General features: G+C 46.2%; 1 long non-coding RNA gene across 1 annotated transcript; it reads right to left on the minus strand.

The window, feature by feature from the left end:
- Window positions 1-13863: 13863 nt before the first annotated feature.
- LOC120895580 lies at window positions 13864-17226 on the minus strand. Its single transcript, XR_005738342.1, has 3 exons — window positions 17159-17226; window positions 16504-17096; window positions 13864-14017 (listed from the first exon to the last, which is right to left on the minus strand). It is a non-coding gene; the product is annotated as an uncharacterized LOC120895580 (long non-coding RNA).

A 17226-nucleotide genomic window follows, 5' to 3' on the forward strand; every position in this document is an offset into this window, starting at 1 on the left:
TTTGCGGATGGAAACAACCCGCGGAACTGCTGGCCTAGGGGACGAATTGTAAAGGTGTATCGAGCTGCTGACAATCAAGTGCGGCGCGTAACTATACAGACAAATAGTGGTTTGTTAGATAGACCGGCAGTAAATGTTGCTATATTGGAGGTCGGCACAACGAAGCTAAGCCGCTGAGAGCGACTTACCGGGGGGGGAGAATGTTACGAGTAACCGTGCCGACAAACCGCGTGTCCCTTATTATGGCATGCGGAATGTAAACAAGCTAAATGACAGGAGATAGGTTTAGACGTTTAGATAGGGTGACAAGATCGATCGTCGAATTTCGAACATTTCAGAAAGGGCAACGTTCGCTGCGTAACGCGATGGCGCAACGGCCATCGCGGGAAAAAAAAGGGATAAATACACCGTGCGCAGAACAAACGGTCTCTTTAAAAGTTAGCGAACGATAGACCGCGTTTTTTAAAACTACTAAAACCCAAGCTTGTGAGTTTATAATCGGTCGATCCTTTTTTAAATAAAGTAAAGTTTTGTACGTTAATAAAACGGTCGTTATATCTTGTTCGCCGCCGTCGAGGAGCCGACGGAGTTGCAGTTGCAACATTTTTTAAAAAACGCGTTTGCGATTAATAACGCGCTGTTTTAGTGCCAATCGCCAAGGCATCGTCGCGAGTGAGAATAGTGAAGCCTGCAGAATGTCCCGTACGCCGATCTTTCATCAAGGAGAGCCTCTACTCGAAGGGCTGGAGCCGCTTCCCCCCTCCGTTGGAAGGCCAAGCAGTACTGGCAGATCCGGCAGAACCAGTGCAGATCCGTTGGCCAACTCTACTTCCAGGCCTACGGACACTGGACGGGCGTCATCGAGACCACCGTCGAGGGCATCAACAAACCCGCGAAACGACACCCTGAACGAGTTGGTGAGGAGAGCCCGCGAAGCTAAACGCGAACTAGCGGCAATCGAGCGCGAGATAGCAGACGTTGTTGTGGAAGCAACGTCTTCGATTGCTGAAAAGGAGCAGGAAATAGAGGAGTGGCTGCATACTACGGATCGTGTCGGAGAGCTGGACCAACGGCCACAGGAATTTAACATTCCCGCCACCGCTACTGGGCCGATGCGTTCGGATAACCATCTCCTACCTCCCTACGCCGTCGAAGTGCCGCCTGTGACATGTAGAAAACCGAACGTGCAATCTACCGCGATTGAAGAGGAACTTCATCGGATCGATAAGCAGTGCGAACAACAGCTGCTTGAAGAGAGACTGCTCGCGATCGAACGGTGTGAACGACGTCGTATGGCGGAGAAAAAACGCATACTGGAAGAATCATGCCGCCCTTCTACAAGCCCAATCGCGAGACCTGATGAAAGGCTAGCTAACCAGTACAGACCAGCCGTTAGCTTTGTGCCAGTGATACCAGAAAGGACAACACCACACCCCACAGCACATAGTTACTCTGAAAATTTTCCGCTATTTAACCAGAGTCAAGTGTCAGCGCGAAAATGTACGAGCCGTGAATTGCCTGTCTTCAGTGGTGACCCTAAGGAATGGATGGCGTTCATTTCGAACTATGAACACTCTACGGCGATATGTGGCTACACAAATGATAAAAATATGCTGCGGCTGCAGGCGTCTTTGAAGGGAAAGGCTCGTGAAGCAGTTGCTAGTTGTCTGCTATATCCCGATAGTATCCCTGAAGCGATCGAGATTTTGAAGGAGTGCTACGGCCGTCCAGAACTAGTGGTAAACACACTGATGGCCAATATTCGCCGCATGCCGCCCCCGAAGGAAGACCGGTTCGACGCCTTAGTGGATTATGGTGTCGCTGTGAGGAACTTCTGTGCATCGATAACGGGATCTGGACTGCACAGCTATTTCGATGGTGGACCCCTGCTGGAGGAGCTGGTGGACAAGCTGCCGCCGAATATAAGGCTGAACTGGTACTATTACCAGAACCGCTGTACACATACCACGCTGGCAGTTTTCAACGAGTGGGTGAAGGAGCTTGTACGCGCAGCCAGTCGAGGTGTAAAGCATACCAGCGGTCGTAGGGAGGTGAAGCATGACAATAATATCCGTCAGTACGACCGTAAGTACGCTCATCAGTGCATTCATTCCACAGGTCAGACAGCAGTAACAACATCACAACCAGTTACAACTGAGGGCAACAATTAGCGTTGCTCTGCGTGTGGGGATAGATGTCCTAACGTGTCCAACTGCAGCAAGTTCCTAGGCATGAGTGTGAGTTCGCGTTGGACAACTATAAAGCGTGCGTCACTGTGTAGAACGTGCCTCCGCAAGCACCCAGGTGCATGCCCAGTAACTACGTTGTGCGGAGTAAATGGGTGCGAACGCCGTCATCATCAGTTGTTACACTCGTCCGGTAGCAGCCAACTATTATCAGACATCCCGCCAGAATTGAGTCGAGTCAACACCAGCTGTAACGTGCATTCTGCTACTTCCGGAGGAGTTATGTTCAAGTATGTGCCGGTTACGTTATATGGGAATGGGAAGAAGGTTGATACTATCGCTATGTGGTGATCGTACCACATACCGCGTACCCGTAAGGCGCTACGTTTTTGTGTTCAGCACTGTCAGCGCCGGCAGTGCAATCACGACGTTGTACTAGCGTCCGCTAGATGGCACTAGAAATGATAGGGAGTAGCAGGACGACAACGTAGGGACAGAACATCCACGAACCATAGGAGAGCAGGGATAAACGATCGCACCGATAGGAGAGCAGGGATAAACGATCGCACCGGGCGATCGTCTTTCTCTTATCATTCCGACCGCCAAACGGTACGCTCGTGAGGTTCTTCCGTTCCGGTTATCTGTGCGTGGTTATAGTGCGTATTAATAAAGTTGGTGTACGACTAAAACCCAACAAGTGGTGACCCCGACGTGATCCGCGCATAACGAAAAAACGGAAGATAGTGCAATAGTGAACGCTACATTGCGCTGTTGAAGGTGCCATTGTCTAGGAAGATAGTGCAACCGCACCGACCAGCTTCCTCTTCGTGTGCGAGCTTAACCAACGCCGTCGCACCGCACCGCGCAGCATCCTCTCTGTGTGAGAATTTGTGCAATGTCGTTGCACAGCACCGTACTGCACCGTGCTTGAGTTCATGGTCACACCAAACCGAGCCACGTTTAGCTACGTTTCGCCTGAACTACGTCATCGTCTCGCACTACGCATTGACACAGCAAAGCTAAACGCACTTTGGCGCGTCGTGCCCAAACGGGCAAACCAACCGCGCATTGCACCAGTTCCGAGCGTCACCGGAGTCCTGCCATCCATACGCACAAGCAGTGCCATCCATGCGGACCCCATACTCGGCATTAAAAGTGCAAGCCGGTTTCACATTCCGGTTGCCGTCATCACCCTAACTCAGTGGCACCGATCGGCAGTTGCGAAGTGCCTGCAGCACCGCAGCAGGATAATCATCTTGCGGCAAGTACCGTGTCATCGGGATTATCGCAGCTGCACCAGAAATCACGTGAAACGATACCACTGCTGCGTCATCGCTCTCATCGCAGTTCATCGACGCCACCTCGTGGCAACCGCCATCGCAATTCATCGACGCCACCTCGTGGCAACCGTCATCGCAGTGCATCGAAGCCACCTCGTGGGAACCGCCATCGCAGTTCATCGACGCTACCTCGTGGCAACCGTCATTGCAGTGCTCGAAGCCTTCCCGTGGAAATCGCCATCGCAGCTCATCGGCGTCACCTCGTGGCAACCGCCATCGCTGTGCAGCGACGTTATCGTTGCAGTTTATCCACCACAAGGAAACCATCGGTGAGCGCGTTCCATTGTCTATCTTTTTTTTTTTTGTTACTCTGAATATTATTATTATTATTTTTTTTTTTACGTGGTCGAATATCACCAAACCATTGTAAATTGCCGCACTACGCACACTAGATTAGCCAACAATCATTATATCATATTACTTTATTATATTCATTTACACATTATTACATCATTATATTCATTTACACATTATTACATTATTGTATTCATTTACACAATATTACATTATTATATTCATTCACAAATTATTACATTATTATATTCATGTACAAATTTTAGTCGGTCGCGCACATTATATATGGTGAAATTAGAACAGTGTAGTTAGCATAGTCGAAAGTGTCAAACGAACAACAGCCATAATTGTGAAACGTAGTGATTGCAATGCCGGGGACTGCGGTGAAGGACACAAAAACTGGCGGGGGGGTCGGTACCTGGTACTCCAACCGCCAACCCACCTCCAGTCGTGATCACAATGCCGGGGGCCGCAGCGAAGGGCACGAATTCTAGCGATGGCTCGGTACCTAACACTTCTGCCACCAATGCAACCCCAGAGATAGCACGTGTGTCCACAAAGCTTCCTTCTTTTTGGGAAGACTCTCCTGCAGCGTGGTTTGCAGCGGCTGAGGCAGAGTTCGACGTTTCTAACGTCATAAGAGAACGCACACGTTATTCGTATTTGATAAGTGCGCTTCCAAAGGATGTTTTGAAAAAGGTGATGGACGTTGTTTCCACACCGTCACAAGATCAACCATACACTTATTTGAAGACTCAATTGCTTGAACGCCTTACGATCAGTGAGGAGCAAAGGATATCGCAACTTTTATACCATGTTGAGATGGGAGATAGAAGTCCCTCGGAATTTTATCGCCACATGGTACAGTTAGCCGGAAATTCTGCTAATTTGACCACTGAGCTTATTCGTAAGCTGTGGCTCTCGAGGCTACCGAAAACAATAGAGGTCACGCTCATTGCAATCGACGCAAGAGACATTAACGAGCTACAGCAACACAAGCTAGAACAGTAGCTGCAGTTGCAAGTGGTTCTTCTGAGAGAATCTCGAGGCGAATTCCCGAAAATCAAAATACGGAATTTCTGAAGCAGGAAATAGAAGAACTGCGACGAATGATTGAGAATCTTTCCCGACGTTCTAGGAGCAGCTCTCGTGGACGCCCACGAAACGACACGCGTGGTAAGCGCTACAATCGCTCACAAAGTCGAAGACAGCATTCGACTTGTTACTATCACCATCGTTTCGGTGAGGCAGCAAGGAAATGCTTGCCACCCTGTGATTTTGGGGTTTCACGTGACACGTCTTCCAACCCTTCCGTCCCAAAAAACTAATTCGCTCAGCGGATGAGACGGAAAATCCGCGAGCAGTCAGAGGGTCCCATCGTCTTTTCATTGACGATGAAGCATCGAAACTAACCTTTTTGATCGATACTGGAGCCGATGTTTCCGTCATACCCCACAACTTGCTTGGCAAATGTGCAAAACAATCTGATAATTTTTTAGTTGCAGCAAATGGCAGCTCAATTTCTACATACGGTACTCAATTATTAACAGTCAGCCTTGGTTTGAGACGAGTTTTTAACCATTACTTCATCCTGGCAGCCGTAAATCGCCCCATTATTGGAGCTGATTTTTTGGCCACACACGGACTGCTGTTAGACCTCAAGAGGAAACGTTTAATCGATCCTCTAACAGGACAGGAAACAACAGCAGTGGTCGCAGTAGTAGATACTCCGACGCCGAAAAACTACCAAATGGAAACCAATCCATTTTCAGCCATTTTAAAACAGTACCCTTGCTTGGTGGAACCCCCTAACTACAAGGCACCAATTCGTCACACAGTGACACATTCTTTAGAAACCAAAGGTCCATTGCCATTTTCTAAACCACGGCGTCTCGACGCACAAAAACACAAGATAGCTCAAGCAGAATTCCAACATATGTTGGACTTGGGAATCTGCAGAGTTTCTTCTTCTTCAGCTTCATCTCCTTTGCACATGGTACCCAAAAAGGATCACGATTGGCGTCCATGCGGAGACTACCGCCGGCTGAATGCAATAACTACCCCTGACCGATATCCAATTCCGCACGTGCAAGACTTCACGATGAATCTGCACGGTTGCAAATATCTTTCGAAATTGGACATAGTGAGAGCGTACCACCTCATCCCCATTGCTGAGGAGGACATATATAAAACTGCCATAACAACACCGTTCGGATTGTTTGAGTTTCTACGTATGCCATTTGGTTTGAGAAACGCGAGCCAAACTTTTCAACGATTTATGGACAGTATATTTAGAGATCTCGACTTTGTTTTTGTTTACATCGACGATATCCTGATTGCCAGTTCGTCACATGATGAACACGTTGAACACTTACACACAGTCTTCAAACGACTAGCGGAGCATGACATAAAAATCAAAGCATCCAAATGTGTTTTTGGTGTCTCCAAATTGGACTTCTTAAGCCATACTATATCGGAAGAAGGTATAACTCCCTCGTCAGAAAAAATAGACGCAATTCGCTCCTATCCGACACCAATGTCAGTGAAGCAACTTCAGAGAATAATAGGGATGATCAATTATTATCATCGATTCATCCCTCATGTCTCAGAGAAGCTTGAACCATTGTATCGCGTAATTGCTTATTATAGCAACAAAAGGTGAAAGAGAAGTTCATTTGGACGGATGAATGTGAAATTGCTTTTCAACAAGTAAAGGATGATATATCAAATGCCACTCTTTTAGCACATCCCCAGCGAGAAGCACCTCTAACCTTGACAACAGATGCATCCAACGTCGCTGTTGGAGCAGTGTTACACCAGAAGCAAGGCCAACATTGGGTACCTTTAGCATTTTTTTCTAAAACTATTACGCCTACCGAGCAAAGATACTCCACATTCGATCGTGAATTATTAGCAATAGCACTAGCCATTAAACACTTTCGATACTTTCTGGAAGGTAGATTGTTTACAGTATTCACAGACCATAAACCTCTCACAACCGCGCTAACATCGAAGGAAATAAAATCACCACGTCAGAGTCGACAACTTGATTTTATATCACAGTTCACCAATGACATTCGTTACATAGCTGGTGATAGCAACGTTGTAGCTGATGCGTTGTCGAGAGTGGGCGAAACACCAACATAACTTATGAGACGTTCTCCCAAGAACAGAAAACAGACAAACAATTACCACAGCCATTAAAAACATGAAAAACACAAAATACAAACTTAGTCAACTAGTGCTAGACAAAACCAGCCTAGTTTTTGAAACCTCTGCGGGAAAGAACAGGTTGTACGTACCATTGTCTCTGAGAAAAATCATTTTCGATAATATTCATGTAGGATGGTGACGAATGAACCACCCTGTGGTTCGTGATGACAGCTCGGATGAGAGCAGCGTGACTCGATTAACCGGGGGAACGGTGAACGGACAGCGGATGCGGACAGTCGCACACGGAGATTGAAGTGAAACACACGTGAAGAACTAAGACGATTTTGTTAATTTGAATTGAATAAAGCACTCTTTTCTCTTTCATCCTACATGGGGGCTCAACTGGGATATTAGAAAAGAGTTGCGTGAAATGTACAGTGCGTAAAAGACGTGCGCCTGTATGTGAAGACGCGCAAAGAAGTGTACAGTGTGTAGAAGATGTGCGCCTGTATGTGAAGACGTACAGAAAAGTATACAGTGCGTGTAAGACGTGCGCCTGTATGTGTTAAGACGTACAAAGCATTACGCAGCGCGTGTAAGACGTGCGCCTGTGTGTGTTAAAGAGGATGAAGTTAAGTACAGTGCGTGTAAGATGCGCGCCTGTATGTGCTAAGACGTACAAAGCATTACGCAGCCCGTGTGCAACGTGCGCTCGTGTGTGTTAGAGAGGGAAAGAAGCGCAGTGCGTGTAAGTCGTCCGCCTGTGTGTGTTAAAGAGGATAAAGTTGAGTACAGTGCGTGTAAGAGGTACGCCGATACGCAAAAACGACGCGAGTTGCACAAAGGACAACAGAAGTGTGACTTTTGTGTTAGTGTGACGATTAAAGCCGAAAAGCATCGCGTAGTGCGTGTAAAACGTGCGTTTAGAGAACGCAATCAACGAGAAAGAGTTGAGTGTGTGTGAAAGTGTGCGTCACTAGTGGAAAGAGGTAGACGTATATACTGCGTGTGGGGCACGCGCGTGTGTTGGTGAAGGCGTTAGGAACTGTCGATAACTGCTGAATTCTCGTGAAATTCGCATAATGGACAACGAAGCGCAGATCCTCGTGTTGCTAAACGATTTAACTCGTCCGGGTTTAGTTAGGAGGTGCGCCGCTAGAAAACTAGCTACCTCGGGTACAAAAGAAGAGTTGGCCAGGCGACTAGTCGAAGAAGGAAACGTGGAAATAATGGATGAAACCATGAATACGGACAATTTTGCAGACGCAGAAATGCGTAGCAGTACAAACGATGAAGCGGTCTTGCCAGAACACTCGGATTTGATGCGCACGCCGTATTCGTTTCGTGATGTTGAAGACGGTTTAGAAACGTATGGGAATGATCTATCCCAAGACTTTAGTGTGTGGCTAAACGAATTTGAAGATATTTCAAAGATGGCACGTTGGACGCAAGATCAGATGCTGGTAATGATGCGCAAAAAGTTAGTTGGTGTGGCGAAAAGTTTTGTGATGATCAAACGCGAAACCAATTCGTAAACCGCGTTGCGTGCAGCTTTACTGGAAGAGTTCGGTACGGTAGTTCGTGCGAATGACGTACACCGTAAGCTGGCAACGCGTAAGAAGAAGAAAAGATGAATCCGTATTGGAATTTATCTATGCAATGCAACGCATTGCGCAAGGCATCGATTTAGATGAAGTCAGTTTAGTGGAATATATCGTCGATGGTGTTACAATGGACACTCGAAGTCGAGCAAGTTTATACGAAGCTGTGACAATAAAAGATTTGAAATCGAAGCTACTGTTCTGGGAACGTGCGCAAAAGAAAGACGAGCCAACAGAAAAGAAGAAAGAACAAGTGCGACGCGTGGTGGAAAAAGTAGAAGAAAACTCAAAACGACGTTGCTACAATTGTGGTGATCTCGGACATGAAACACGTACATGCGCAAACAAACAACGTGGACCCAAGTGTTTTGTTTGCAATGAATACGGACACCGCGCGAAGGAATGTCCGAACAAAGCGCGACATTCGTCGAACATGCCAAGGCAAAACAATGGTGACACCACGAATGTTCTTACAGTGAAAACAGCGGAACAGAACGATGTGTCCGAATTAAAACGAAATGGACTGATCACAAAGCGCATCAAAGTGAACAATATGGATTGTGTGGCTTTTGTCGATCCTGGCAGTGAAGTGTCGTTATTGCGGAAAGATTTTTTCGATGAGTTGCCGTTTAGTGAAATGGTGCCAGTTAAAACAGGTTTTCGACTCCGTGGTTTCGGTGGAAATTGCAACACGCCACACGGCAAAACAAAGATAAGTATGGAAATTGACGAATTGAAGCGATCGGTCGATGTTTTTATAGTGTCAGTGAATTCTATGAACTCAAAAGTGTTGTTAGGTATGGACTTTTTGCAAACGACGAAGTATACGATAACGAACAATGGTTTGAAAGTGGAGGAAGTTGGATCGGTAGAAAACGACGAACGATGGATTTACAACATAACAGCCGCGGATGTGGGAGAGTTAACGGTTCCTTCAGAATATCGCGAAGAAATAGAGTGCATGATAAAGTGTTATAATCCCAACGAAAACCCACAATCGGTCGAGACCTTAGTAATCAAGTTACAAGATGAAAGTGTAGTTCGTGAAAATCCTCGTAGGCTTGCTCCATTAGAAAGGCGTGTGGTTAAAGATCAGGTGCAGGAATGGCTAGACAAAGGTGTCGTAAGATCATCGTACAGTCCATACGCAAGTGCTGTGGTTGTGGTTCCTAAAAAGAATGGTACGTACAGAGTGTGCATCGATTACAGGGAGCTGAACAAGAAGATGATTAGGGATAAATATCCAATCCCTAACATAGAAGATCAAGTAGAGCAATTGGCGGAATCTCGAGTTTTCACAACGTTGGATCTTGAAAATTCTTATTTTCACGTTCCAATAGACGAAGATAGTCGGAAGTTTACAGCTTTTGTTACTCATGAAGGGCAATATGAGTTTTGTCGGGCTCCATTCGGTTTGTGCACCAGTGGAAATGCATTTTGCAGATTTATTAATTCTGCATTACGAGAGCTCATAAACGAAGGAGTTATCATAACGTTTGTGGATGACATTATAATCCCAGCTTAGAGTGAGCAAGATGGTATTGCATCTTTGAAGCGTGTGTTTGAGATGGCCGAGAAAGCAGGTTTAAGATTCAATTGGAAGAAGTGTGTGTTTTTGCAAAGGCGCGTGGAATATCTGGGGTACGTTGTGTATGACGGTCGAATCGAACCAGCAGAGCAGCAGATTGAAAAAGTGAAGCGGTATCCCCAACCTAAAACCACAAAGCAGTTGCAGCGATTCATAGGTCTTGCAAGTTATTTTCGTAAGTTCATACCGGGATTTGCGAAGATAGCTCGTCCTTTAACGATGATGTTAAAAAGGGAAAATCAGTTTGATTTTGGTATACGGGAAATTGCTGCGTTCGAAGAGATAAAATCAGTGTTAGTGAATTATCCGGTATTGCGTATTTACCAAAGTGGTGCAGACACTGAAATCCATACAGATGCAAGTAAGGAGGCATTGGCTGGAGTGCTCATGCAACGTGCGGTAGATGACGGGATGTTTCATCCTTGTTATTACTACAGCAGACTAACCAACCAAACTGAACAGAACTATCACTCTTTTGAGTTAGAAACATTAGCGGTGGTAGAATCTTTAAAGAAATTCCGGTGCTATTTACTGGGACAAAAGTTTAAAGTGGTAACCGATTGCTTTGCCTTCAAGCAATCCATGGCTAAGAAGATACCGAACGCAAGGGTTAGTCGTTGGATGGTGGTCTTAGCAGAGTTCGAATTTGAAGTCGAACATCGCAGTGCCGAAAGAATGCAGCATGTGGATGCTCTATCTCGTGCCAGTGTAATGTCAGTGTCTACAGCGATTTGTGAGCGTATGAGGAAAGAGCAGCAGCGTGATCCAAAGTTGGCAGCCATTCTTTCAAAGTTGTGCAGTGGTGAAGAAATCGACGACTATTTTGCAAAAGATGGTGTGTTGTATAAGGGTGATGTCTTTTCATCCAGATTGTGCGTGCCAATCTCGATGGAAGCAGAAGTTATTAAGAATGCTCACGATCAAGGACATTTCGGAATCAGGAAAACCAAGGAACGTTTAGTGAGTGACTATTATATTCCAAGTGTTGACGAGAAGATAGAGAGGTGTATTTGTTCTTGTGTGAAGTGTATTCTAGGTGACAAAAGAGGGGTAAAGCGGAGGGATTATTAAACCCTATTCCAAAGGGCGAGGTACCTCTCGATACGTTTCATATCGATCATCTCGGCCCTATACCGTCGACGAAGAAATCTTACAATTACATCCTGACGGTGATCGACGCGTTCAGTAAGTTTACGTGGCTTTTTCCTACCAAATCAACGGCGGGTGACGAAGTAGTGAAGAAGTTACAGGTCATCGCAAGTGTTTTTGGCGATCCCCGACGAATAATTAGCGACAAAGGAGCAGCTTTTACATCGTCAATGTTCGCGAGTTATTGTGAAGAGCGTGACATCGAACTACACACGATTGTCACAGGTGTTCCAAGAGGCAACGGACAAGTGGAACGAGTACATCGCACCATTATTCCGGTTTTGACTAAGCTATCTATCGATAAACCGGAAGAGTGGTACCGACACGTGAATGCGGTGCAGAAGGCAATCAACAGCAGCTGGCAGAGGGCAATCCGAACCAGTCCGTTTGAATTGCTAGTTGGAGTCAAGATGAAAGATGCTGACGGTAACACGTTGCGCGCCATGGTTGAAGCAGAGTTGCAACAGTCGTTCCAGAACGACAGAGATGAGCTACGCAAAATGGCTAGGGATGGAATCCAAGCCATCCAGGACGAAAATCGACGAAGCTACAATCTACGGAAGCGACCGGCGCGTAAGTACGAAAAAGGTGATCTGGTGGCACTTCCCGTGACACAGTTTGGACCGGGGAGAAAGTATCGGCAGCGGTTTTACGGTCCGTACGTCGTGAAGGAGATTCTGGAGCATGACCGTTTGAGTGTGCGGAAACTTGATGACGATGCTGAAGGACCATCGCAGACGACTACGGCTTGCTCAGCCGTGAAACCATGGGTACATCCGGGCCGGATGTAACATCAGGAAGGGCCGTGTAGGATGGGTGACGAATGAACCACCCTGTGGTTCGTGATGACAGCTCGGATGAGAGCAGCGTGACTCGATTAACCGGGGGAACGGTGAACGGACAGCGGATGCGGACAGTCGACGGAGATTGAAGAAACACACGTGAAGAACTAAGACGATTTTGTTAATTTGAATTGAATAAAGCACTCTTTTCTCTTTCATCCTACATTCATAGCTTTTCGCACCCAGGAATCCGTGCTTCACGGAAAATGCTGGTGGAACGATATTTTTGGCCTTCTATTAATAAAGATGCAGCAAACTGGACGAGAGCCTGTATAGGATGTCAGAAAGCAAAGGTGGTGCGACACACTCGTTCGCCACTGGAAACATTCCAGGTACCAAAAGGAAGATTTGACCACATCCACATGGATATCGTGGGTCCATTGCCTCCTTCAGAGGACAAGATGTATCTTCTGACCATCGTCGATCGCTTCACACGATGGCCGGAATGTTTCCCCATGACAGACATCACAGCACCAACTATTGCAAAAACATTTGTAGAGCAATATATATCGCGTTTTGGATGCCCGTTAGTTGTAACAACTGATAGAGGTCGTCAGTTTCAATCTAGACTGTTCGAGGAATTAACAAAATTGCTCGGCACTCATCACATAAAAACTACAGCCTATCACCCGCAAGCCAATGGCATGGTCGAACGATTTCATCGGCAACTGAAGGGAGCTATAAAAGCGCACGATGATACCTTACATTGGACTCGATATTTGCCTCTAATTTTGCTTGGCATAAGAGTTTCCTTTAAAAACGACATCAATGGTTCCCCAGCGGAAATGGTGTATGGACAAAGCCTAAAGGCCGGGCTAAATCGTAGTCGCACGTATAATTTCGATTTTCACTAGCGCATCTGGCGGCGGCTGACCGAAGCATTTTGCCAAACAATTTGGGGATGCTCCAGAAAATACGTTATTTTTCCATGTCCTTTGTGGTGCAAGATTTCGTTTTGCCACACGACCATGACCTTACCGAAATTACAGAGACGCTAGCCCGTTTTCCGTTTTCCAGCACTGATTTCATCCAAAAGCGCCGGCAGTGCAATGCACGACGTTGTACTCAGCGTCCGCTAGACAGACTCAAACCATGATAGGGAGTGAGCAGGACGACAACGTAGGCCGTAACTATCCACGAACCATAGATGGCACTAGAAATGATAGGGAGTAAACGATCGCACCGATAGGAGAGCAGGGATAAACGATCGCACCGATAGGAGAGCAGGGATAAACGATCGCACCGGGCGATCGTCTTTCTCTTATCATTCCGACCGCCAAACGGTACGCTCGTGAGGTTCTTCCGTTCCGGTTATCTGTGCGTGGTTATAGTGCGTATTAATAAAGTTGGTGTACGACTAAAACCCAACAGCTATTTTAGATGACGGATCGTCGGCAACGTTTATGGAGCATGACTTGCTGAGACAGCTAGGCATCAGTGGCAAGCATCGTCCATTATGCATATCGTGGACCGGTAACCAAAGCAGGGTTGAAGACGAATCCATAGAATTATCTGTTAAGATATCTGGCGTTGGGTCATCTTTCATATATGACATGAACACGGTCCATACAGTTCGTACCCTTGGCTTATGTGATTAATCAGTAGAACCGACGCAATTAGCCACTCAGTACAGCCATTTGAGAGGTCTTCCACTACCATTATATCAAAATGCCTCGGCGAAGGTCCTAATTGGCATTGATAATTGCTTCTTGAGCCAAACCCTTAAAACGGTCGAAAGAGGGGCAAACGAGCCGTCAGCATCAAAAACCCGACTTGGATGGGTAGTTTACGGGCCATGCTCAAGTAGCGCATCAGATTGTAACCGGTACGACGGAAATACATTTATGAACGTCCATATCTGCCCCTGCAATAAAAAAAAAAAGACGATGAGATGGATCTGGCTCTAAAAGAATACTTCTCTTTAGAATCGCTAGGAGTATATCGACCAATGAAACAATTGCGCTCTGATGACGAAGAACATGCGCTTAAAATTCTTTCCTCGAATGTTCGGTTGGTAGATGGGCATTTCGAAGCGAGCCTTCTGTGGAAGTACGACACAATAAAACTTCCTGATAATAAAGCGATGGCTTTGAGGCGTCACGAATGTCTGGAGAGAAAACTGCGCCGTAATCCAGAACTGAATAAAGCCATGCACTCCAAAATTGCAGAGTACGAACAAAAGGGGTACATCAGAAAGCTTTCACCGATAGAACAAAGCAGCAAAAGTCAAATGACTGGTTCCTACCGATTTTTCCTGTCACGAACCCGAACAAACCTGGCAAGATACGAGTAGTATTTGATGCTGCTGCAAAGGTGAATGGGGTCAGCCTAAACTCGTTTTTACTGACCGGACCGGATCAACTTGTAGGACTGCTCACGGTTCTTTATAAATTTCGGGAATATAAGGTAGCAGTAACCGGTGACATTCGAGAAATGTTTTTTCAAGTGCGGATGAACCCGCGAGACCAACGAAGTCAAATGTTTCTCTGGAATGATGGAGAAATTGGAAGCACTCCTCAACAATATGTGCTACAGGTTATGACGTTTGGTGCAGCATGTTCTCCAAGCACCGCGCACTATGTAAAAAATATGAACGCAGAAAGATTTGAAGAACAATATCAAAGGGCAGTCGAATGCATCAAATATGAGCACTACGTTGATGACATGCTCTCTAGTATAGAAACTGAAGATGAAGCTATCCAATTAGCACAGGAAGTTTGCTTCATTCACTCACAAGGCAGATTTGAGATCCGTAATTGGTTGTCCAATTCATCAAAGGTTAAAGCTGCAATGAACCGGGTTGAGCCTGGAGCAGAAGCACCCGTCGCAGTTGAACTTGCGACAGAGAAAGTACTCGGCATGTGGTGGAACACGGAGACGGATGTGTTTACGTTCAAAATCTCTCCACGATATGAGCCGCATACATTACTACAAGGACGAGTACCTACAAAGAGAGAGATTTTGAAAATACTCATGTCTATATATGATCCTCTGGGGCTAATTGGTCACCTTCTCATGTACCTGAAGATCCTGCTGCAAGAAGTGTGGCGCGCAAAGACTCAATGGGATGAAGAAATTTCTGGTAGTTTGCTTGTGAATTGGCAAAGATGGGTATCCGTTCTACCTAGTTTACAATTTGTGAGCATACCGAGGTGTTACCGGCAGGCCACGCATTTAAATCAATGTCACATAGAACTTCACATCTTTTGCGACGCCAGTGAGAACGGGATGGCCGCTGTAGCCTACTTTAGATTCGAAAGAGACGGGCTAATAGAATGTGCATTGGTGGGCTCAAAAACTAAAGTTGCACCGATATCCTTCACATCCATACCAAGGTTAGAGCTTCAAGCGGCAGTCATAGGAACACGATTGGCCCAAACAATAAAAAGCTCGCATCGTCTGCAAATCACTCGTGAAGTGTATTGGACGGATTCACGAACCGTCATTAGCTGGATTAATGCAGATCACCGAAAGTATAGCCAATTCGTTGCCGTACGCATCAGCGAAATTGTGGAAACCTCTAATGCTGTAGATTGGTACTGGGTGTCCACGAAAATGAACGTAGCCGATGAAGGGACAAAATGGCAAAAGGTTCCGGAACTCGGGCCCACCAGCAGATGGTTCCGCGGTCCCGATTTCCTATGGAAATCGACCAGTGAGTGGCCAAAAAAGGAAATGGAACCGGGTGCAACGGACGAAGAAATACGCCACAAATTACTGCACCACTCGATGTATATGCCACTATTAGAGTTCACTCGTTTTTCTAAGTGGCAGCGACTGCTACGAGCAGTTGCATACGTATACCGCTTCATAACAAATTGTCGAAAGGGTAAACTGAAACAACGAGGAGAGCTTACGCAGGATGAACTGGTACAAGCTGAAAATGCAATCTATCGACAAGCTCAGAGAGACGAATATGCGGATGAAATCGGGATGTTAAGCGATATCGAGCTACAATGTCAGCCTTGGAAAAAGCCACTCAAAAAAACTAGCCCGCTATACCAACTGAGCCCTTTCATCGATGAACACAAAGTCCTGCGAATGAAGGGAAGAATTGAGAAATGCATGTGGGTTGGCGATGACACCAAACGACCGGTGATAATTCCGAATAACCACTATGCCATCGAACTAATAATCAGTTGGTATCACGAGAAATATCGACACGCGAACCATCAAACAGCACTCAATGAAATAAGACTTAAATATCACGTTCCGAAGCTCAAGAGCACTTATAGCCGAGTAAGACGCTGTTGTCAATACTGCAAGGTATATAAAACCGCTCCACAAAATCCTGCTATGGGAGACCTCCCGTACCAACGGCTAGCTGCCTACCAGCATCCATTTTCTTACACCGGGATCGACTACTTCGGACCGATGATAGTAGCAGTCGGGAGAAGAACCGAAAAACGCTGGGGGGTGATTTTCACCTGCCTCACTACCAGAGGAATACACATCGAGGTTGCGCATAGTCTTTCTACAGACTCGTGTATTTTCGCGATCCGCAATTTCACCGCTAGAAAGGGACTGCCACTAGAGTTCGTTAGTGATAGAGGCACCAATTTTGTAGGCGCATCTCGTGAACTGAAGGAAGCTGCTGCACTGATTGATGTGGATCGGTTGATGGCAGAGTTTGTGCAACCCGGGACAAAGTGGGTTTTTAACCCACCTGCAGCACCGCATTTTGGTGGGTCATGGGAGAGATTGATCCAATCAATAAAAAAGACGCTTGCCTTCTTAGACCTTCCTCATCACCCCACCGATGAGCTATTACGGGCTAGGTTGAGTGAAGTGGAGCTGATTGTTAACTCACGACCCCTGACAGAAATTCCACTCGAAGATGAAGCTGAATCTCCCTTAACGCCAAATCATTTCATTTTAGGCAGTTCGAACGGAAGCAAGCCTCCGCTACCCTTTGACGATTCCACTCCGTCCGTGCGTAAATCCTGGAAATCAGCACAACAATTTGCAGACATGTTTTGGAAGAGATGGGTAATCGAGTACCTACCAACACTAACGAAGCGATCGAGATGGTACAAGCAGACGAAACCATTAGATGAAGGCGACTTGGTATTG

Source organism: Anopheles arabiensis, chromosome 2 (genome assembly GCF_016920715.1).
Source record: "Anopheles arabiensis isolate DONGOLA chromosome 2, AaraD3, whole genome shotgun sequence".
Taxonomy (NCBI): domain Eukaryota; kingdom Metazoa; phylum Arthropoda; class Insecta; order Diptera; family Culicidae; genus Anopheles; species Anopheles arabiensis.